The sequence below is a fragment of the Nicotiana sylvestris genome, chromosome 6, assembly GCF_000393655.2.
Source record: "Nicotiana sylvestris chromosome 6, ASM39365v2, whole genome shotgun sequence".
NCBI classification, from domain to species: Eukaryota; Viridiplantae; Streptophyta; class Magnoliopsida; order Solanales; family Solanaceae; genus Nicotiana; species Nicotiana sylvestris.
This window is the reverse complement of record NC_091062.1, coordinates 1,041,796-1,064,927: the sequence shown is the minus strand read 5'-3', so window position 1 is coordinate 1,064,927 and position 23,132 is coordinate 1,041,796. Positions and strand designations below refer to the sequence as shown.

Here is a 23,132-nt window from a genome sequence, read left to right as displayed (position 1 = left end):
ACCAGTTGAGGATTAGGGCGTCTGATGTCCCTAAGACAGCATTTTGCACTCGGTGTGGGCACTATGAGTTTTTAGTCATGTCATTTGGATTGACTAATGCCCCAGCAGCGTTCATGGAGTTGATGAACCGAGTGTTCAGACCTTATTTGGACTTGTTCGTGATAGTCTTCATTGACGATATTCTTATATACTCCCGCAGTCAGGAGGAGCATGAGCAGCACCTCAGAGTGGTCCTTCAGACCCTAAAGGATAGTCAGTTGTATGCTAAGTTCTCAAAGTGCGAGTTTTGGTTGAGTTCGGTCGCATTCCTGGGTCATGTCGTATCAACAACAGGTATTCAGGTAGACCCGAAGAAGATAGAGGCTGTCAAGAGCTAGCCTCGACCAGCTTCAGCTACGGAGATTCGGAGTTTCCTGAGGTTAGCAGGTTACTACCGTCATTTCGTGGAGGGGTTTTCATCCATTGCAGCCCCTATGACCAGATTGACCCAGAAGGGTGCCCAGTTCAGGTGGTTAGACGAGTGTGAGGCGAGCTTTCAGAAGCTCAAGATGGATCTGACTACGACACCGGTATTGGTTTTGCCCACAGGTTCAGGGCCTTATACAGTTTATTATGATGCTTCCCGTATTGGGCTTGGTGCAGTATTGATGCAGGAAGGCAAAGTCATTGCTTATGCTTCGAGGCAGTTGAAGATCCACGAGAAGAATTATCCGGTTCATGATCTCGAGTTGGCAGCCATTGTTCATGCCTTGAAGATCTGGAGGCATTACTTATATGGCGTGACGTGTGAGGTTTATACTGATCACAAGAGCCTTCAGTATCTGTTCAAGCAGAAAGAGTTGAATTTGAGGCAGATGAGGTGGTTAGAGTTGCTGAAGGATTATGATGTTACTATCTTATATCACTCGGGAAAGGCCAATGTGGTGGCCGATGCCTTGAGTAGGAAGTCAGCCAGTATGGGCAGTCTTGCTTATATTCCGGTCGATGAGAAACTGTTTGCTTTGGACGTTCAGGCTTTGGCCAATCAGTTTGTGAGGTTGGACATTTCTGAGCCTAGTCGAGTATTAGCTTGCACAGTCGCTCGTTCTTCGTTATTGGAGCGTATCCGTGATCGGCAATTCGATGATCCCCAGTTGTGTGTCTTGAGAGACACGTGTAGCATGGAGGTGCCAAGAAAGTAACCTTAGATGAGGATGGTGTATTGAGATTGCAGGGGCGAGTTTGTGTGCCCAATGTTGACGGGATTCGAGAGTTGATCTTAGCGGAGGCCCACAGTTCTCGGTATTTTATTCACCCGGGCGCCGTGAAGATGTATCAGGATTTGAGGCAGCACTATTGGTGGCGCAGAATGAAGAAAGACATTGTTGCGTATGTGGCTCGTTGTTTGAACTGTCAGCAGGTTAAGTACGAGCATCAGAGGCCCGATGGTTTATTTTAGAAGATTGAGCTTCCCGAGTGGAAGTGGGAGAGGATTACTATAGATTTTATTACCGGACTTTCGATGACTCGAAAGAAGTTTGATGCGGTTTGGGTTATTGTGGATAGGCTGACCAAGTCAGCGCATTTTGTTCCGGTTGCCACCACCTATTCGTCCGAGAGATTAGCTGAGATTTATATCAGGGAGATCGTTCGCCTTCATGGGGTGCCTATATCTATCATTTCAGACCGGGGTCCACAGTTTACCTCGCATTTCTGGAGAGCGGTTCAGCAAGAGTTGGGCACTCAGGTTCAGTTGAGTACGACATTTCATCCCCAGACGGACGGTCAGTCCGAAACCCAGGGACCTTTGTCATCGTTGGTTTTTATGAATGGCACAATGGCACCTCCCATGGTGCATGCAGTGTCTTCCCCATGCAGTACGACATCTTGTCTGTCCCATTCAAACTTGACCATTTGATGCAATATGGATGGCACTGCTTTGGCCGCGTGGATCCACGGTCGTCCCAACAAAAGGTTATAAGATACCGCGGCATCCAATACCTGGAACTCCATAGTAAACTCGACCGGGCCGATGGTCAACTCGAGTATAATATCCCCCACGGTGTCTGTTCCACTTCCGTCAAATCCTCGGACGCAAACGCTGTTCTTGTGGATTCTATCATGGTCAATCTTCAACTGGTTCAGTGTGGATAATGGACAAATATTGGCACTTGAACCGTTATCCACCAACGCCCGAGTAACTGCCGAATCTTCACATTTGACAGTCAAGTAGAGAGCTTTATTATGTTCCTTTCCCTTCACTGGCAAGTCGTCATCAGAGAACGTTACCCTGTTTACCTCAAAAATTTTGTTGGCAATCGTTTCAAGGTGGTTCACTGAAATTTCTTTGGGAACATGAGCTTCATTTAGTATCTTCATCAGGGTCCGGCGATGCTCGTCCGAATGGATCAATAGTGATAACAACGAGATCTGGGCCGGTGTTTTCTTCAATTGTTCGACAACGGAATAATTATGCACTTTCATCTTTTTCAGGAATTCCTCCGCCTCTTCTTCTGACACGGGTTTCTTTGTTACTGCTGGGTTGGACCTTCTCAACTATACGGGAGTAAAACACCGTCCCGATCGAGTCAGTCCCTGCGCCTCACAACTATCCTCCTCCACTTGCTTTCCCTTGTACATTACCACTGCCTTTTCATACTTCCAAGGCACAGCCTTGCTATCAATCACTGGCAATCGGACTACCGGCTTTATGATGATCAGTTCCCTGTAGACCCTTTTCACAACAACTACGGGTGCAGATGATGCTCCCGATACTACCAACTTGGCTGGCTCTGGTTTCTTTGTAGCGGTGGATGGATTCTTCCCTAATATCACCACTGGCTTGACATCTTCCCCCTTCAACTGTACCCCTGCTTCCCCACCGGTCGATTTTTCTTTCGGAGTGGCACGGATCATCATCACTGTCTGTGAGGGTTTCGTTGGCTCCCCTCCTTCGTGCACAAGCTCGATCATGTGGGCTTCGTGGTGCGTTGGCAATGGTTTCTGGTTAATGTTGGGTGCCTCCAGTGCCTGTACCTCGATCTTGTTGGTATCAATAAGATCTTGTATCGCATGTTTCAGCCTCCAACATTTCTCGGTATCATGTCCGGGAGCTCCCGCACAATATTCACATCTTATCGAGTGATCCATATTTTGGGGTAAGTGATTTGGCAACCTAGGCTCAACAGGATTTAATAAACCCAAATGCCTTAATTTGTGGAACAAGGCAGTATAAGTTTCTCCTAACTCAGTAAAGGTTCTTTGCCTCTGCAGCCTTTCATTTCTGAAAGCCGTATTTCCCCTGAAACCTGTCCCTAGAGGGTTCCTGTAGGCTCTTGGCGGTGGATAGGTGTTTTGTGGTGGTGGGTAGGTATTATGTGGAGGTGGGTATGTATTGTGGGGAGCTGGCGCGCGCCATTGCGGGCAAGCCGGGGGTTGAGTATATGTCTGGGCTTGATGGACGGAGAAATGTTGTTCTTGTGGTAGGTAGTAGGGTTGTGGAGGGTAATTTGGAATGTGTGGGTAGTTTAGATGATGAGGTCTGGGTTGGTAATGAGGGGAAGGACCTCTAGATCTGGACCAATTGCCTGCCTCTATTGTCGTGACCTCTTCTCTCCTTTTTTTTCCGAACGCACCTCCCGTGCCGCTCTAAATGGCCTGAGTGGTTGCCTTAATTGCCGAGTAACTCAGGATCTTATTGGACTTAAGCCCCTCTTCTATCATACCTCCCATTTTCACCACTTCGTTGAAGGATTTGCCAACTGACGTCACCAAGTGACTGAAGTAAGTTGGCTCTAGAGTTTGTAGAAAGTAATCTACCATTTCTCCCTCTCTCATTGGAGGATCAACTCTGGCTGCCTGTTCTCTCCATCGGAACCCAAATTCCCGGAAGCTCTCCCCAGGTTTCTTCTCAAGCTTTAGCAATGTGAGACGGTCTGGGACTATCTCAAGGTTGTATTGGAAGTGTCCTGCGAAAGCCTGTGCCATATCATCCCAGGTGTACCACCTGCTCGGATCTTGTCTTGTATACCACTCCAATGCCGACCTGCTCAAACTCTGGCCAAAGTAAGCTATCAGCAGCTCATCTTTGCCCCCCGCTCCCCTCATCTTGCTACAAAAGCCCCGTAGATGTGCCATAGGATTGCCATGCCCTTCGTATAAATCAAATTTGGGCATCTTGAACCCTGCTGGTAATTGGACGTCAGGGAAAGGGCATAGATCCTTGTAAGCCACGCTGACCTGGTTGCCTAACCCGTGCATGTTCCTGAAGGACTGCTCCAGGCTTTTAACTTTTCGCATCACCTCATCCTGCTCTGGGCTCTTAGCCGGCTTTTCAATCTCCGTCGGGACCACAAAGTGAGGATTATAGGTATGTGGCTCGGGTGCTTTGAATGTGAGTTCAGGGGGGTAATATTGTGCATTATGAGCTTGAAACAATGGCTCACTAGACGATCTGTGCAATGAAGCTGGGGGAGGCACCACAAAGATGGGAACATTTGGTGGAGGAGGATTCTGATTAGGTGGTGGAGCTTGGGGATCATAGGCCTCTCCTCCCTGATAGTAGTGATGGCTTGGGAAACTTGTTGAAGGGCCGGGAGAGGGGTATTCCGGCGTGTGTCCTGGTAGGAGAGTAGGAGTAACGGGTAGTTCAGGCCCTTTTTGGGCTCTAGCTAAGGCTATCTGCATTTCATTCATTTCCATCCTTATCTTTTCTATTTTTCCATGGCCTCCTTCAACATCTGATTTGTCGTCTTTTCCGACTCAACACTGTTGTCTGAGCCAGTCATGCTTTCTGGTATGTACCCTTTTGATCTTGTTTGATAATGGTACGGTGCTAGTACGCTTTAACAAACTAACTGGTATAGATTGGAAAAACAACAAACTTGTCAGTGTTAGAGTCTTAACAGATATTGTAATTGCACGTTGGGGGATGCAATGTTCTTAGGCAGTTAACCATTTCTAATATGCTTTTGCTCTGACCGCATGCATCATCCCGACTTATTTTATTTGTGCCTCTTTCGAGTGTTTCAGAGACCTCTCTTTTATTCTTCTCTCTCTCCCTTTTCAATTACGGTCGAATCCTATGGAGATTGCCTACGTATCGTGACCCCGCACGAATCAGACCAGGCGTAGTTCGTGCAAGGAAAATTTTCAATTTTTCATTACTTAAAACAAACTATGACAAACTAAAACCCTTTTTTGCAGAAAGAAAATAACAAACACAAACTAAGTTCAAATACAAGTTCCAATACTACAGAAATACTTTGGCGCGAAAAGACAACGGACAGACAAACCACAAGCTAAAAAATAGAGAAATACAGACATGAATTACGCATACTCTAAAGCTTCAAATATGGGTGCCCGCGGGGCATCACTCGGCCTTGCCGCGGGCCTCGGTTCCAAATCCTTTTTGAGTTGCTCTAATTCATTCATGGTCCGCTTCACATAGATTAGCATGGCTGAGACAAAAGTAGTAGGGGTCATGTCCTCACAAGCTCGACATCTTCTGAAAATGGCGCGAGCAATAGCTCCAATCCTGTCTCTTGCTTGCTTCTTTTCTATAAGCAGGCGTTTTATCTGATTACTGCATGTCTTTAACGCCTGAGAATCCTGCATATGCTGATTCTGCAGTTGCTGCACTTCTACTTCCATTTGGGCCAACAGGTCGTAACCGTGTCTGCTTTCCATTTGGAAATCCTCAGCCTGCTTAACTGCTTTACCCTCAAGTGTAGCCACCTTTCTCTCCATATTGGAAACAGTTTTCTCGTGGTTCCGTTTCAATTGATTCAAGTATCGGCGACGTTTATCTGCTCTCGTAGCCCACTGTGCTTTGAGTTCTGCCCTGACATTTTCAGACCTTTCCAACCTATCCCGATATCCCGTGACTTCATTTTTTAGCCCTTTTATCAATTGCTCATCTGATCGACTCCTCGGTTGTTTATCAACGGCCATTCTAGATTTCCAGATTTGGGCCCTAAGTGTTTCGTTTTCCCGGGTCAATCTATTCTTTTCACCCTGATCCGCACCAATTTGCGCGCCGTTCTCAAATTTCAGACTTTCAACCTGTTGCTTCAACTTACCAATTTCCGCTTTATAACCTTCTTCTCTTGCCAGCCAATCCCATTGTGCTTGAGATGATTCAGTGAAATCTTGGACGTGGGGCCTTTTGGCGGGACTCTGCGGAATCAAGAACCTTTTTCCAAACCAAGCATTGTACTTAGGGTCTACATTGCCCTTAGCCCGATCTCGCACTATGGTTTTGGGCTCGAGGAACCTACATCGATTCCAGATTTCACGGATTTTTCCTTCAAGAAAGACATCTTTTGGGCCTAGTTCAATCACTTGCTTGCTTAAATTTTCGTCATTGTGCACAGTTTGAAACCTTCCCAGTGGACGCAAGACCCTGTAAGGGGCATAAGGTTGGATGCTTCGAACTCCCATTAAGAGGATGTAGGGAACTTCAGCTGAAGTATATATAGCTTCTGTATCAGGAAGCCACCCTAGGGTCCACTCGATTTTGTCAGCAGTTAATGATCTCAAAAACGATAGCCAAGCCTCTTTTCCTTCGGGGAACTCAATGCCTGTTAACCAAGTCCCAAATTCTTCAATACAGCTCAATCCCGTCAGTCCATAATTTATGTACCCAACTCGATGGCAAAGGTGTTCCTTCATCCACAATTGCAGCAACAAGTTACAACCTTGAAAGAACTTCCTTCCCTCTCGGCATATAGTTAAAGCTCGATAGATTTCAGCTACGATTAAAGGAACCACTGTGTCGTTGACTCGTTTGGTCGCAACATCCAACATTCCAGCAAGGCCGGTCTCTATGTGACCGTCTTCCCGAGGGCAAACCACAACTCCCATGAAAGCTACCATAAAAGCTAGAACCCGTCTGGCCTCCCATTTGTCTTTGTTTCCAGCGTGAGTCAAACCAAGTTTGGGCTCTTCGAAGCCTCGAGAGTTACCATAGCGCCGATACAAAAACTGAAATATGCAATACCCGGCTGCTAACTTCTCTTCCTGGGCATTCCGGCTGATACTTAACAAGTCCAAGAATTTGTGTGGCGTTACCGGCCTTGGTGCCAAAGGATAAAGAGTTCTGAAATTTGGGCTGAGACCCGCATAACCTACCATTTCCTCCAAGGTGGGTGTAAGTTCAAAATCAGAAAATCGGAATATGTTGTGTGCAGGATCCCAAAAAGGTACCAGCGCCTCAATAACGTCCACCTTCGGCTCAACATCCAATAAACCGACGAGGCCACCCAAAATTTTTATCACTGCCTTTCTGCTATCGGCTTCTAAATCATTCCACCAAATGTGGAGCTGCAGAGGGATCTCTTTAAGGGCCGTGAAGGGTTTATTTTCGGTCGTGCTCATCCTGCACATTTATTAAGGTGATTTAGTCAAAAGGGAAAACCTATATTTGACTAAAATATAAAACAAAACTTCTTTTCCATTTTTTCTAATTTTAAAGAAAAGAAAGACTGGTTTTCCGAACACGGCCTTTCAGCGCTTCATGAACAAAGATTTTAAGGCTGTGAGGGTTGACTGGTCAGAAAAATTCAAAAAACAAAAATGACCGCTTGATGTAAATTTTAGCCTTCCGGTGCCCCTTTCGGGAGCATTTGGCTACTCTTAACAAAACAGCGTCACCCGACTCATTTATGATGAAATTAAAATTCTGACATTTTGGCTATTTCTGCAAAAGGGGAGGTTGGACCCGATTAGGGCTGCCTACGTATCTCACATCCGGTGAGAATCAAACCAACGTAGTTCGCCAGATAAACTAACTAATTTTTGAAAACAAACATATTTTTTTCCTTTTTCTTTTATAGCAAAAGAAACTATTTTTCCTTTCCGTTTTTTTTTTGAAAACAATGCAAACTAAAATAAAGGACTCTTTTCTACACACTTTCTGTTTTTTTGGGTAAACAAACAATTTTAAAAAGTTAACTATTTTTTTTTTTCAAAATTTCGGCAGAGTTCTGACAGTACTTGGACACTGGTTTTTTCTAAATTAATCATCTAACTCTCCACTTGCTATTTTTCTCAATTTTTCTCCAAAATTTTCTAACATTCCCCTAGATTCAGAAGCCGGTCAACATGCGGGTTCGAAACGAATAAATGCACAAAGCGTAAGTAGGATGCATCAGGATGGTCTTTTCTGTTTCAAGTTGCTATTCCTAGACGGACCCAACCCCTGTGTTGAGTCCCCTAGGTCAAAAATGCACATGATGCAGATAAGCGTTCCTACTAGGGATCCGGCATGAAGTTGAGTTATTCTAGGTTCAGAACCTGGGTGTTTGTTTTAGACCTGGCTTACCAGAGCGGACAGCTCGAGCCGAGGGGGGGCAGCGTACCGGGGATACAGAAGCTCAACCCGGCTTTGCAACTTATCCGAACCTCGTTCTAAAAATGGGATTGACTCTAAACAGAAAATAAGTCACACAAGTGCACCCTTCTTCATGATTTAGAAGACTCAGAGAGGAGATGGGTTTCGGCACAGTTTATATACATTTCACAAAATATCAAAGTGGTAAAAGCATCATTTTGCATATTAAGCACAGATCATATGAGAATATCAGATAATAAAGTCAAAATACAACAATTTATTAAGCTCGATTTTCTAACCATGAACCGGTAGTTCTGGGTATATCGTCCCCAGCAGAGTCGCCAGAGCTGTCACACCTCATTTAGGCTCGCACCGCAAGGGCGCAGAGAGAGTTTTTCCAATTAAAGGACAATCGAAACGGGGTTTGTTTATTTATTTCAGAGTCGCCACTTGGGAGATTTAGGGTGTCCCAAGTCACCAATTTAATCCCGAATCAAGGAAAAGAATGACTCTGTATTACAGTCCGCGAACCAGAAATCCGGATAAGGAATTCTGTTAACCCGGGAGAAGGTGTTAGGCATTCCCGAGTTCCGTGGTTCTAGCACGGTCGCTCAACTGTCATATTCGGCTTGTTTATCTGATTTTATACAATTATGAGCTAATGTGCAAGTTTTAACTTTTAACCGCTTTCGTCATTATTTATATATTTTTTCAAGAATTGCAACATCATGGAAATACATCTCCAACCACGTCACATCAATGCACCCGTGGTTGTTGGCACATTTCAACTCTGTTGAGATTTGGATTTGGGTCACATAAATGTGCACCCGAGTTTTAAGAAAATTAAATTATTAAAAGGCGTGCCTAAAGCGACTAGCGTATCATTTACTTTGGGTAGGGCCGTGAAATTTTGCTAAACGGTCCATCCCGAAGTCTAAGCAATTTTAAAGCAAATATTTACCGAGGGCCCCACAATTTTGTATTTTTATTCGGTGAGGCTCATCTCATTTATTTTTTAAATGGACAATCCTAAAATGACTACATTTTTCTATTAAAATTAGTCTCTAAAATAAAGAAAGAAAATCCTAATTAATTAGGAGCTTTCAAAAAATTAAGAAAACGTAACATACTAATTGCTAGATTAAGACAAATATTAATGGAAAGGAATTTTACTAAAAAAAAATCGAAATTATAAATAAAATAAGAAATTCGACAACTAATATTCAAAAGAAATCAAATATAGCTAGATTGAAGCTCGCATTGTTATATAAAAAAAACTATTGGAATTAATTATTCACAACCATTTGAAACTAGATTTAACCATAATTACTAAAGCTTATTAGAAAGTTTATTAAACTTAAACATTATCTAGTCTTGTTTGGCCTTAACTAAATTTAGCTACCCATTCATGATTAACCTACTGTTGACCATATTAAAACCTTCATAGCTAGTGAATTAACCCGTTTTGCCAAGCTGATTCACTAAAGACCAACTTATGTTATTTTCCTCTTATTCCAATTATTAAACAGTAATACATGAAATAGCCTAAATACAATCAGTAAAAGAAACGAAGAAAAAGCGAAATTAGAACTTCAAAGTTCCATTCTTCATATGTATTCATGCTTTCACATTTTCAGCTTACAATATCGACAAGGTTATAGCCATGTACCTGATATTGAATACAAGAGAAGAGGATGATGAGAATCAGCAGCAGTAGTAACAATACAGCACAGCAACAACAGTCAAGCAACACAGGAATAAACCAGTAACAGAGTTTGCAAACCGGCGGAGTAGTAACCCAAGAAAGAAGCTTCAAGCTTCAATGAAACAATAACAATTAATGCTGATTTCAAACAATGAAGGAAAATAGAAGATTTTTTTTCCAGTTTTGTTCTCTCTCTCCCTGTTCTCTTTTTTTTTTTCTCTAAGTGTTAAATGAGTCCTCTTATACCCAAAGCAAGACTCCCTTTTTCTTTTTACCTCTTTACTTTTTCCCCAATATTCTTCTACTTTGTATAACTTTTAACCTTTTATTATTACCTATACTATTTCTTATTTTTAACTTAAGTAAAAGTAGTCAACACGGATCCCACGGTTCCCTCTTTTTGAATGGTCAAAGAAGACCTCATCATTATCCCCTTTTCTTTTTACTTTACATCATTATGTCTTGTCCCCCACTAACATATGTCTTGTCCCCCACTATAATATTTTAATATTATTAAGCCTAGTGGACGGAGCACTTCAAATTAAATAAATCTACAATTGGTTAATTCCCGTATTACCCCTAAAACTACTGTTACTGGCCTGATTCAAAAATCTGTTCAAACTTCAAACATTGTCTAAAAACTAAAATCCAATTAACAGTTATAACCAATTTACCTAATCAATTAACCAAAATATAGTAGCTATAACCAATCTTTAATCCAATTCAATCAACAAATTCAAATTAAACGATGAACAACAAAGAAACAACCGGAATTATTTTGACTGAACAATATTTTAAACAACATCCTATTTTCAGATTCAACAACAATAACAAACAAACATGTTCAAATTACTGAGTTTAAATTCAAATTAAGCTTGAACGGAACAAATAAACAGATTCAAATCACTAAATTAAATAACCAATTGAACCTCAAACTAAATCTAACAATATTACAATCAAAACGAAAGATTCAAGTTATCAAACTAACATATTTTTATATTAAAACTAAATCTTTTTAAATGAATAAAAACAAACTAAAGAAATAATTAATTGAACTTCAACTTAAATCTAACAATATTATAATTAAACTAACAAAAAAAATAAACTAGAACAAATGAAACAACCTGAAGCAATAATCAAGAAACGATAAACACGAACAAAAACAAGAATCAAACATCTACTAATTTTAGATCCGAGAATATCAAACAAAATATGGACAGAAACGAAACTTAAACCCACTAACCGGATCGGAACGACGATGAACTCGAACGAAAACAAATCTGCCCGGAAACAATTATCGCACCAAAATAATTCGACGCCGAAGACGACCACGAACGGACGATTCATGACTGGAAGATCTCGTCTAATGAGGTCGATACGTGAGGGTGATGTGCGATGAAGAAGACGAAGCAGTAGAGCAGCCATGGATGTGGTGAAGCAGTAGCAGCTGCTACTACTGAACATGTTGGGCAGTCAGTCGATGAAGGAGCTGGTGGTCATCTGTTTCAGGTGTGTCGTTTGGTGGTTGTCCATGGCGGCGTGGCAGAAGCAGCAGAAGCGACTGGAGAGCTGGATGAAGCAGCAGCAGCAAAAGCGAGCTAGTTGTTGGGTCGTCCATGGTGAGAGGATGGTCGTCGACGATGGACTGTTTTGATTTGACGGAGCTGCTGGTTCGACTGAAGGTTTTCCGGCGACGTGACGACGACAAAGAAGGTGAAGCCTGGCAGCTCGCGCAATGGCTGCTGGAGCTTGACGAAGAAGAAAAGGCAGCAACCATGGCGACACAGTAGGGTCGTTTGGTTGAAGACGACGAAGACTGTGTGTGTGTATGTGTTGCTGTGTGTGTGTGTGTGTTGCTATATGTGTGTGTGTAGCTATAGGGGGCAGCCATGGGAGGGGTTCCTGGTGAAGCTTGGAGAAGAAGAAGAGAGGGGGGGCGGATGGTTAGGTCTTATTTTAGGGTTTTTTTTTTGAAATGAAAGATAGGGAGATAGGGGTGTTGGGTTTTTGGGGTTATGGATTGGGTCGACCCGGTTTGAAATGGACCGGGTCGTAGGGGAAGGTTAGGTATCCTTGGGCCTGTGGTTTAAAATTGAAGAAGAGGCCCAATCCGATTTTCGTCTATTTTTTGTTCTCTTTTCTTTCACTTATTGATAAAACTAAAATGTATGAAATTAAATTATAAAAACCAAAATTATCTTAAAATACTAATTAACTTCTAATAATAATTATCACCCAAAATTAAATATCAATAAAATAAAATCACACAATTTGGACATTAAATGCTAGAAATGCAAAAGATGCCTATTTTTGTAATTTTTTCATTTTGTAAAACAAACTTAATTACTCCTAATTGTAGAATTACATATTAAATGCAAATGTGACATATTTTTATATTTTTTATTAGTTTAACACATTAACAAGCACAGGCAAAAATACAAATAATTATCAAAAAAATGTCACGAAAATTCAAAAATTGTACACAAAGGAAAATTATTTTATTTTGAATTTTTTGGGAGTAATCCTCATACAGGGCAAAAATCACGTGCTCACACTCTTTGAGGTTGGGTACGATATGATGATGATGATTCCCACAGAGGCAAATGTTTTAAAAAGTTTATGTATATATATGTATTATGCATTTCATATCATATCCCCTAGAGGCACTCAGATGTTACGGGTTGTATCTCCTCTATCTCTCTCTTTACATTATTGTTCTTGTTTATGCTTTCCTGCCTAACATACTCGGTACTTTATTCATACTGACGTCCCTTTTGCCTGGGGACGCTGCGTTTCATTCCCACAGATCCCGATTGATAGGTTGACAGTCCTCCTAGTAGGCTATCAGCTCAGCGAAGGTGTTGTGCACTCCACTTGCTCCGGAGTTGCCTATTTGGTCAGAATACTTTGGATATGTATTGATTGGTATGGCGGGGACCTGTCCCGACCTTTATGATTTTATGTACTCTTAGAGGCTTGTAGACAGATGTCAAGTGTATGGATAATTGTATGGCCTTGTCGGCCTATGTTTCGAGTTTACTAATGGTTATGTCGACCTTATAGGCCCGTATGTCACATATATTAGTTTGTATATCATGTTAGGTCTTCATATGTTGAGTATTCCCTTATGTTTTATTTTTGTTATCTCATGACGGGTTTTCTGTCTCATTTACTCATGATAACATGATAAGAAAGATATGTTACGTTGGTACTCGGTTGAGTAAGGCACCGGGTGCCCGTCACGGCCCTTCGGTTTGGGTCGTGACAGTAGTGACGAGGCTAAGGTGCGGCGTTTACAACATAACTTGCATACAGTATATAATAAAGCAAAAGAAAGTACGGAACGAAATGGAATAGTAACTTGTAATAAGATAATTACGGAACTCAATTATCTTGCCAGTACTCAGCTATAACCAATCCTTAAGAGAGTTACATTGCTATAGAATAGAATCATGGTAGAGGAAAAAATACATAAACAACAAAATGATGCGGCGCGCATCCCGATCCCTCCATAGAATCAGTAATAATATGAACATTCACCCTTATTACCCTTTGTTGCGGCGTGCAAACCAATCCCACTAATCCACCCTTATTACTCCTCAATATATCACACTTATTCCTCCTGTTGCGGCGTGCAAGCCGATCCTACATGTCCACCCTTATTGCTCCTTATTGCGGCGCGCAACCCGATCCCACCAGACAATCACATTTCACCCTTATTCCTCTTGTTATGGTGTGCAACCCCATCCCACCATGTCAGCACAATAAGGACAAGTATTTCACAATTTAGCTCAAATCATCCACAACATTTATGCCTCAACCAAATCAAATGGAAATCTATACAATTATGAAATCTCATCAATTATTACTACACAACGAGACCAACCAAAATAGTATCATGAAACATCAATAAACCAACTTAAACCAATAATATAATACAATGAAACTACGGAATAATTAATATCTTCAATAAAGAAAATTACATCTAACAAGAAGCAATTAGACATGGAAGCATTAATAAGCATATAACATCTAAGATAGGAAGATAATATATTGGGAACGGGGAAGGGAACAAGCTAAACAAATAATTTGGTGGCGCATAGGTACTCGTCACCACACCTATACGCCACATACATGGAATTTCACATAGCAACTAAGACGGGGATCCCTAATCCCTCGAGTCAAGGTTAGACCAAACACTTACCTCAATCCAACGGCCAATTCAAAGCTCAATTACCATTTTACCTCTTGATTCTACCTCCAATCTACTCGTATCAAGTCATAATTAACTTAATAACATTAATTATTGCTAAAGACATCAATTCCAATGCATAATTATAGATTTTCCAATATTTTTCCCAAAAAGTCGAAAAGCGACCTCGAGCCTGCTTGGTCAAAACCCAAAATGTGGACCAAAACCCGATTACCCATTCACCCCCGAGCCCGGATATACAATTGGTTTTGGAATTCGACCTCAATTTGAGGTCTAAATCACCAAAATTTTAAATTCTTAAGTTCTACCCGAAAATCCCCAATTCCACCATGAAAAACCCTAGATTCTAGGATGAAATCTTGTGAAAAGAAGTAAAAGATTGAAAGAAATGAGTTAATAAACATTTATCTATGATTTGGGGAAGAACTAGCCTTTGGAAAATCGCCTCTTGAAGTTTAGGTTTTGAAAAATGGGAGAATGAATAAAAAATCATGTCTAATTCCAAAGTCATCAATGTAGATATCGCATTTGCGACCTGAGCTTCGCATTGAGAAGCTCGCAAATGCGAAGGAGCCATCGCAAATGCGAAGCCCTTCACAGTCCTGCTACCTTCGCGAATGTGAGGAAAATGTTGCCTTTGCGAACACTGTTCCTCATAAATGCGAGTAAAAGATCACATTTGCGATCATACCCTTCCCAGACTCCCTTCGCAAATGTGAAGGAAAGTTCGCAATTGCGAACATAGGCTGGCCCAACTTCTCTTCCCATTTGTGATGAAAAGATCGCAAATGCGACCTCAATAGTGATCGCAAATGCGAACCCTGACCTCGCATTTGCGAGGTTTGAGGCCTGCAACACAGCTGAAGCACACCAGTTATTTTTCTTAAGTCCAAAACGCTCCGTAGCCTATCTGAAACTCACCCGAATCCTCGGGGCTCCAAACCAAACATGCACACAAGTCTTAAAACATCATACGAATTTGCTCATGCGATCAAATCGCCAAAATAACACCTAGAAATATGAATTTAGCACCAAATTGCATGAAATTTTCAAGATAGTTTCAAAACTTCTATTTTCTCAACCAAAGGTCCGAATCACGTCAAATCAATTTCGTTTTTCACCAAATTTCACATATAAGATTTAAATATCATAACTGACCTGTACCGGGCTCTGAAACCAAAATACGGGCCCGATACCAACAAGATCAAATCCTTATTATTACATTTTCAGTCTTATCAATTTCCTTCAAAAATTCATTTCTCAGGCTAGGGATCCCAGGATTCAATTCCGGGCATACACCCAGGTCCCATATTTTACTACGGACCTCCGAGACCATCGAAATATGGGTCCTGGTCCGTTTACCCAAAACATTGATCGAAGTCAACAAAAGTCAACTTTTTAGGCCAAAAATCATCATTTCACAAATTTTTCACATAAGGGCTTTCCGGATACACGCCCGGACTGTACATGCAAATCGAGGAGAGATAAAATAAGATTTTTAAGGCCTTAAAACACATATTCGAGTTCTAAAATAGAAGATGACCCTTTGGGTCATCACAATTTTTGAGGGAGGAATTTATAGAAGGGGTTAAGGAATTTATTACGCATGTAATGTCACTTGAACCGTTTCGAATTGGAGGTTTGATCATGTGTCCTTGTGTGAAGTGCAAGTGTTTGCATTTTTTTGGACCGGAGGATGTTAAGACTCATCTTTATAAAAAAAGGTTTATGGATAATTATTTTGTATGGACTAGTCATAGAGAGGTTGATGGTACTGATGGTGTATTTCATAACATAATAGTTGGTGAAATTAGTAGGCCGGTGGAGAATAGCGTTCAACATCTTAGATACCATGAAATGGTTGCAGATTCTTTAGGGATGCACTTTGATTTTGAAACCCGTGAAAGTGTTGAACAACCTCCTAACAAAGAGGCAAAATATTTTTATGAACAGTTAGAAGCCGCTAGTCGTCCACTAAGACAAGGGAATATGCACTCTCAGTTGTCTGTTGCGGTTAGATTATTAAGTATCAAATCAGATACTAATATTTCTCAAGTAGGAATGGATTCTTTCATTGGCCTTGTGAGTGAACTAGTTGACCCAGCTTTCAACATACCTGAAGATTTCTATAAGGCTAAAAGATTGGTTTCTAAGTTAGGACTCCCGTCTATGAGAATCAATTATTGTGAAGATGGTTGCATATTGTATTATAAGGGTGATGCAGATTTAGAAAGTTATAAATTTTATGAAAAACCCCGTTTTAGGCGGTTTTCTAGCGGGAAGAATTCTGTTGTGAAGTTGATGCATTATTTACCTCTTATTCCTAGATTAAAGAGGTTGTACACATCGATGAGTTCTTCTCCTCTTATGAGATGACACTATGAAAATATAAGGCCGCCCAGTGTTATGTGTCATCCTTCAAATGGGAAAGCTTGGAAGCATTTTGATAGGACGTAATCGGATTATGCAAGTGAACCGAAAATGTTCGGTTGGGTTTGTGTGTTGATGGTTTCATGCCATTTTCTGTTTTTGCAACACTATATTCATGCTGGCCGATCTTTATTACGCCATATAATCTTCCGCCTAAAATGTGTATGACTAGTCCATATATTTTTTAAAATTGTGCTATTCCCAGTCCCCGCAATCCAAAGAGTTTGATTGATATATATTTGCAACCTTTAATTGATGAGCTTAAACAGGTGTGGTATGATGGAGTTGAGACATATGATATATCAACTAAGCAAAATTTCAACTTGCGTGCTAATTTAATGTGGACCATTAACGATTTTCCTGTGTATGGAATGTTTTATGGGTGGATGACTGCCTGAAAGTTAGCATGTCCTTACTGCATGGAAAATGGTAAAGCGTTCACTTTAAGACATGGCCGAAAGTAGTCATGGTTTGATTGTCATCGTCAGTCCTTGCCGATTGATCATGAGTTCAGAAGGATGAAGAATGCATTCAAAAAGAATATAGTTGAACTTGATTTGCCGCCTCTAATTTATTCAGGTGAGGAAATTTGGGAGAGGGTTCAGAATTTCACTAAAGTTACCGAGTCCCCACCTTATAGATTTTCTGGATATGGTGTTACTCATAACTGGACAAAACAGAGCATATTTTGGGAGTTGCCATATTGGAAGGATAATCTTCTCCGACACAATCTTGATGTCATGCATATTTAGAAGAACTATTTTGACAATTTGTTCAACATAGTGATGGATGATAAGAATAAGACAAAAGATAACCCGAAAGCTAGACTGGACTTACAAGAATATTGCAGACGACCTGAATTACATTTGCACTGGGAACAATGGTAAGGTGTTCAAGCCCAAGGCCAGCTACACATTCACTTTGGAACAAAGACGACAGATTTGTGAGTGGGTTACAAACCTAAAGATGCCCGAGGGCTATGCATCGAACCTGGGAAAACGTGCCAATATGGTTGAGGGAAAGCTGACTCATATGAAAAGTCATGGTTGTCATATATTCACGGAAACCTTAATCCCTATTGCATTTTGTGGATTGCCTGAAAATATATGGAAACTCATCACAGAGATAAGTTTGTTCTTCAAAGACTTATGTTCTACCACATTAAGGAAAGAAAACCTATTTCAAATAAATTGAAACATTACTGTAATCAGTAATAAGCTAGAAAGAATTTTTTCATGTGGTTTCTTTGATATGATGGAACACCTTCCAATTCACCTTGTACACGAGGCACGACTTGGAGGCCCGGCTCAATGCAGGTGGATGTATCCATTCGAGAGGTAATGATCAAATCTTGATTTATTCTTGTAATTTTCTTTAACGTAATCGTCTAATATGACAATGTGCAAGTGTAAACGATTTGTTAAACAGAGGAATAGGACTGAAGGATCCATATGTGAAGCCTATCTTGCAAAGGAAACTGACCATTTGTTTTCTTACTACTTTGACAGTCATGTGCCATGTGCTAGAAATAGGCCCAATCGGCATAATATGGTGATTGATATTGATCCATTATATCCACCTATGTCCATATTCAATCAACCAGGCCGAGGTTCTAAAGATCGAACAAAAAAGGGCCTAAGTAATATGGAGTACAAATCAGCTTCAAATCATGTGTTGCTAAATTGTCCGGAAGTTCAACCCTTTCTTAAGTAAGTGTTGACGTAAGATTAATTTATTTGGGCTACTCATTAATTTGGTTGATGCAACTAACAAATAATTTTCAATACGTCGCTGAGTGACTTCATGAGTCAATTTGGTCATGGTGCTATATATTTGTCATGACCCGGATTTTCCACTGTCGGGATCGTGATGGCGCCTACTTTTAGGATGCTAGGCAAGCCAACAGATAAAGATCTAACACGCTAACTGTTATCCAAATCAATAAATCATAATAATTTAAACCAAAACAAGGTAATGAAGTGCGCAAATTTATAACAATCTAAACACTAATACACGACTACCCAAAATCTGGTGTCACAATCCATGAACTTCTAAGAGTTACTGATAACTAAGGATTCTAGCCTATTTTATGCTCCTTTTTGCTTGAGTTTTGGATTAAAAGTGCGTACAAGTATTCCCGAAAACTAACTTAATGTGCTTGTTTGCAGTGTTTGGTCAAAAAGAAACAAGAAAGTCAAAACCAACTCATAAAGGAGTGAAACCTGCACAAGTTCAAAGGCTGAGGCAAAGGAGCGCTGACAACGAAGAATCAAGCATGGACTCAGAGGGTCTACCGCTGAGGCAGTCTTTTTTACGCTCTCAGCGGTGGCAAAGTTCAGAGAGCTGCATTTTTGGCCTAACAAGTCACTGCTGCCCGCGGTGAAATTGAGCGGCATCGGTCATTTTATCACCCTCAGCGGAAGTCAAAGTTCAGAGAGCCATAAGTAGAGCTAAAAGATGAAGACCGTGGTCCGCGATGGCTTTTGCGCGGCCGCGGTAGTCTTAGCGCTGCAGCGGTCCATTTTTCGCTATCAGCGGAACCTCCGTAGGGGCAATTTTGTCCATGAAAATTTAGTTGTGTATAAATAGTTTTTTTTTTAGATTTTTAGGACATATGTTGTTTAGAGAGCACATATACCGCCGTTTTTAGCCTTTTTAAGCAATTTTAGAGCTTTGTTAACCATTAATCTTAGATTCTTCTTTTGTAATTACATTTTATGGTTTATATTTCATCTAAATCTTTAGTTTCTTCTTTGATTATGAGTAGCTAAACCCATTAGCTAGGGTTGTGGCTCAACCATAGTGTAGGTATTTAATGGGTCTTCAATTTTAGGGCTTAAATGTTTATGGGTGAATGATAGTTGGCCTGATTTATGCTTTAAATATTGAATTAGTGGTTGCAAACACTGATTTGTGTCTTTTTGACTTAGGCTCTTCTTCAGAAAGAGAGACTAAGTGTAGGAAATTCAGGCAAACAAGGAATTGGGGTGCATTCAAGAGATTGATAACCCCAATTAAAGGGTTAAACCTAGAGATAGTAATACCCGACTTGAGCTAATTTTGATTGCATTGTTTGAACACCCAATTGGGAAATGCAGTTTATCTAGGTAAGTGCCAAGGCTAAAATTTCTTGATTTTATTATTCAAAATAATAAGTATTAATTATCTCCTTTCATTTGGTAAAGGAATAAATGTTGATTTAAAATATGGTATTTTTCTATAGGTGCTTATGATGATGAAGGAGCAGCTGCTCATGCTTATGATTTGGCTGCACTTAAATACTGGTGAAGTGAGACCATTCTTAATTTTCCGGTAATTAACTCATCTAATTAATATCCTTTGAAACATAGTACTGCAGTTTTTCACACAAAAATATATTTAAAAAATAAAAATAAATAAATGAAGGTACTGATATTGATTTATTCTATTAGCTATCAGCTTATGAAAAGGAAATCATAGAAATGGAGGGTCAGTCCAGGGAAGAATATATTGGATCTTTGAGAAGGTAAGTTGAATAGTGAATGTTATTTCTCTTTCACTAGAAATTAAAAGTTTTTTTTTTTTAATTTCCAGGTTATTTATTTGCACAATTCATTAGCATAATATTGATGAGTACCAAAATTGTAGGAAGAGCAGTGGATTCTCAAGAGGAATTTCGAAAAATCGTGGAGTAGCAAGGTACCAAAATATTTTGGCATTTTTGTTTTTGTCACATCTAGTTCAAGCTATATCGTGTAAAATTGACACATACATAAAAAGTATAAACACTTTGACTTTAGTTCTTGGATTCGTTACAAAAAAGAGAGGCAGAAATTATTGTTGAGACACATATTTATTACGTAAGTAATTAAAAGTTCACTTTCTTTAATAGTTTATCATTTTAGATGAGCTAATAACACATTTCAACAAGCCGCATGAGCGCGTATCACACATAATACAATTACATAAATACAAGTATGCTCTCTCTAGGTATGACCACATAATTCAACAAGTTTAATTACGTATTTTGAAGTTTTCTCCTTGAGAAACCAAGATAGAAATTCAACTCTAGAAATGCATGTTATATCTGAGTTGCATCTGCAGAGTAAGTGTTCCCTCCGTCTCAAATTATTTGTCATATTTCTATTTTGTACGTTCCTTAAGAAATATTAAATAATTTTTTTTTGTGACTATTTTACATATATTTATGTCTTAAGATATAATCTCTTCACTTAATACTTATTCATAATTGAGGTGTTTTTAGCATTGAAGGAAATTTATTCTTTGTTCTGATATCTTCACCTCATGTCAATGAACAGACATCATCGTAATGGAAGATGGGAAGCACGAATAGGCAGAGTTTTTGGCAATAAGTACCTTTACCTCGGAACATACGGTAAGTATCACTAAACATTTCCATATATAGAAACACGTACATTTCCTAATATAAATTCATTCTAAAGGATTTAATTACATTCACCAACACTACTATTTTCACAGACAGTCAACGCTTTAAAATTTCCGATCGATTTTTGTCGGTACATATTTGCGACCATTTTTCCGACCAACTAAAATCGATCGGAATTAGATCGAAAATTATCAATTTCTGACCGATTTTGGTCGGAAATAATGGACAGAATTGCAGTGTTTTTCAGTAGTGGTGATTTATAAGTGAGATCTGGGGAGGGTAGTTTGTACTCAAACCTTACCCCTACCCCGAAGGGGTAGAGAAGCTGTTTCCGAAAGACCCTCGGCTCAAGATAATAAAAAGAAGACAAAAGGAGAGGAGGCGTTAGGGCATAAGAATTGTAAAATTCCAAAAAATGGTGAAAAAAAATTTCATGTAAAAATAATATTTGAAATTTAGAGTTGTGTTTGGACATAAATTTCAGTTTGGGTTGTTTTTAAAGTTGTATGAGTGATTTGAGTGAAAATTTTGAAAAACACCTTTTTGGAGTTTTCAAATTTTCAAGAATTTCCAAAATGCATCTTCAAGTGAAAATTGAAAATTGTATTAATAAACGCTGATTTCGGAAAAAAGTGAAATTTTTTATAAAAAAGGATTTTTTTATTTTTTTTTGTCCAAAAGGGCTCTTAAATATAACTTTATTTCTAAGAGTGACACTTCCACATCACAACCTTTGGTATCCGTTCATACTAACTCTCAGCCTTAAGGAGGTTATTTTAGTATGTACACTGTTCCAATAATTGACTACACAATTGTTATCTCAAACTACAAGCCAATCAACTTTTACTATTTAAAGATAATATCTACACTAGAATAGAAAAAATGCAATATTTGGACTTCTTGAGTTTTTACTCTCCCCACACAATATCATGCTTTCATATCTCTAATTATTTTTATCCAAACCAAAAGAAAAAGAGCAAAAATAACTTTGTGGGGTCACCATTTTACTTAATTTTAAGGGGTCGTTTGATAGGGTATATTAGGAAAAATAATATATATATATATATATATATATATATATATATATATATAAACTTTAGTATTATTAATTTCTTATTTGGTTATACATTATATTCGATATTATTCTTATATATAACAAATCATGACATTAACAATATTATAGTTTTTAATACATGGCTAAGTATGTATAAAGACATAACTACATTTTTAAAATCTTTAATACACCAAACTAAACAATCTATAAAAATAATTTTAACATTACAAATACACTCTATTTAGTAATATTCTTATACGACCAAACAAACAACCCCTAGAAATTGGGTTATAAAATTCTGACTAAAGAGTCAACAAAATCAGGTTATTGGGAAAAGCAGCTAATAAGTTACTCCTCCAAGAAAGCCACAACAAATGAAACGAATGTTAGGCTAGAAAAACATTGTATTAATTACGATGGAGTTTATGTTAGAACTTCAGTATAATATATTAGAGTTTCGGTTAGTATACCGGTCCAGCATAATATACTGGAGTTTGGAGCATTAGTGCTTCAGTCTCCAGTATATTATATTGGAGCCAACAAAGTATACCGGTCTAATATAATATACTGGAGTTCGTATACAGGTGCACCGAAATCCAGTATTATGCTGGATCGATCTCTGTTGCAGCAAAATAGTAGTTATTATTTATTAACTTGGTAAACACTGACTATTTTTGAATGATCAATCCGAAAACTGATTATACCGCGCTATTTTTACATTCTACTTTGTTTTGTTCATTTATTTCCATTCTTCTTTAATCCATCTAATATGGTGAATTGGTGATAGTCTCGAGACACCAAAAAAAGAATAAATAAAAAAGTAAACAGTCCTTGAAATTGATGCCTGTTTGATCAGTGTGTCAGGCCCTCTCTCTTAAAATACTTGTACTCTATATATAATACAGTATACCTATACACCCCCAAAGCTGCAATTTCACAGTTTGAGTTAGCATTTACGTTAATACTAATAAGTTTTTAAAGGCCTATTTTAAAAGAGATAACTTATTTTTATGATGATATATTATTAATCGG

At 39.2% G+C, this 23,132-nt stretch overlaps 1 pseudogene; it reads right to left on the bottom strand.

Annotated features, from left to right (window-relative positions):
* Positions 1-23,132, bottom strand: part of LOC138870097 (uncharacterized) — a 149,461-nt pseudogene that overhangs the window by 124,361 nt on the left and 1,968 nt on the right.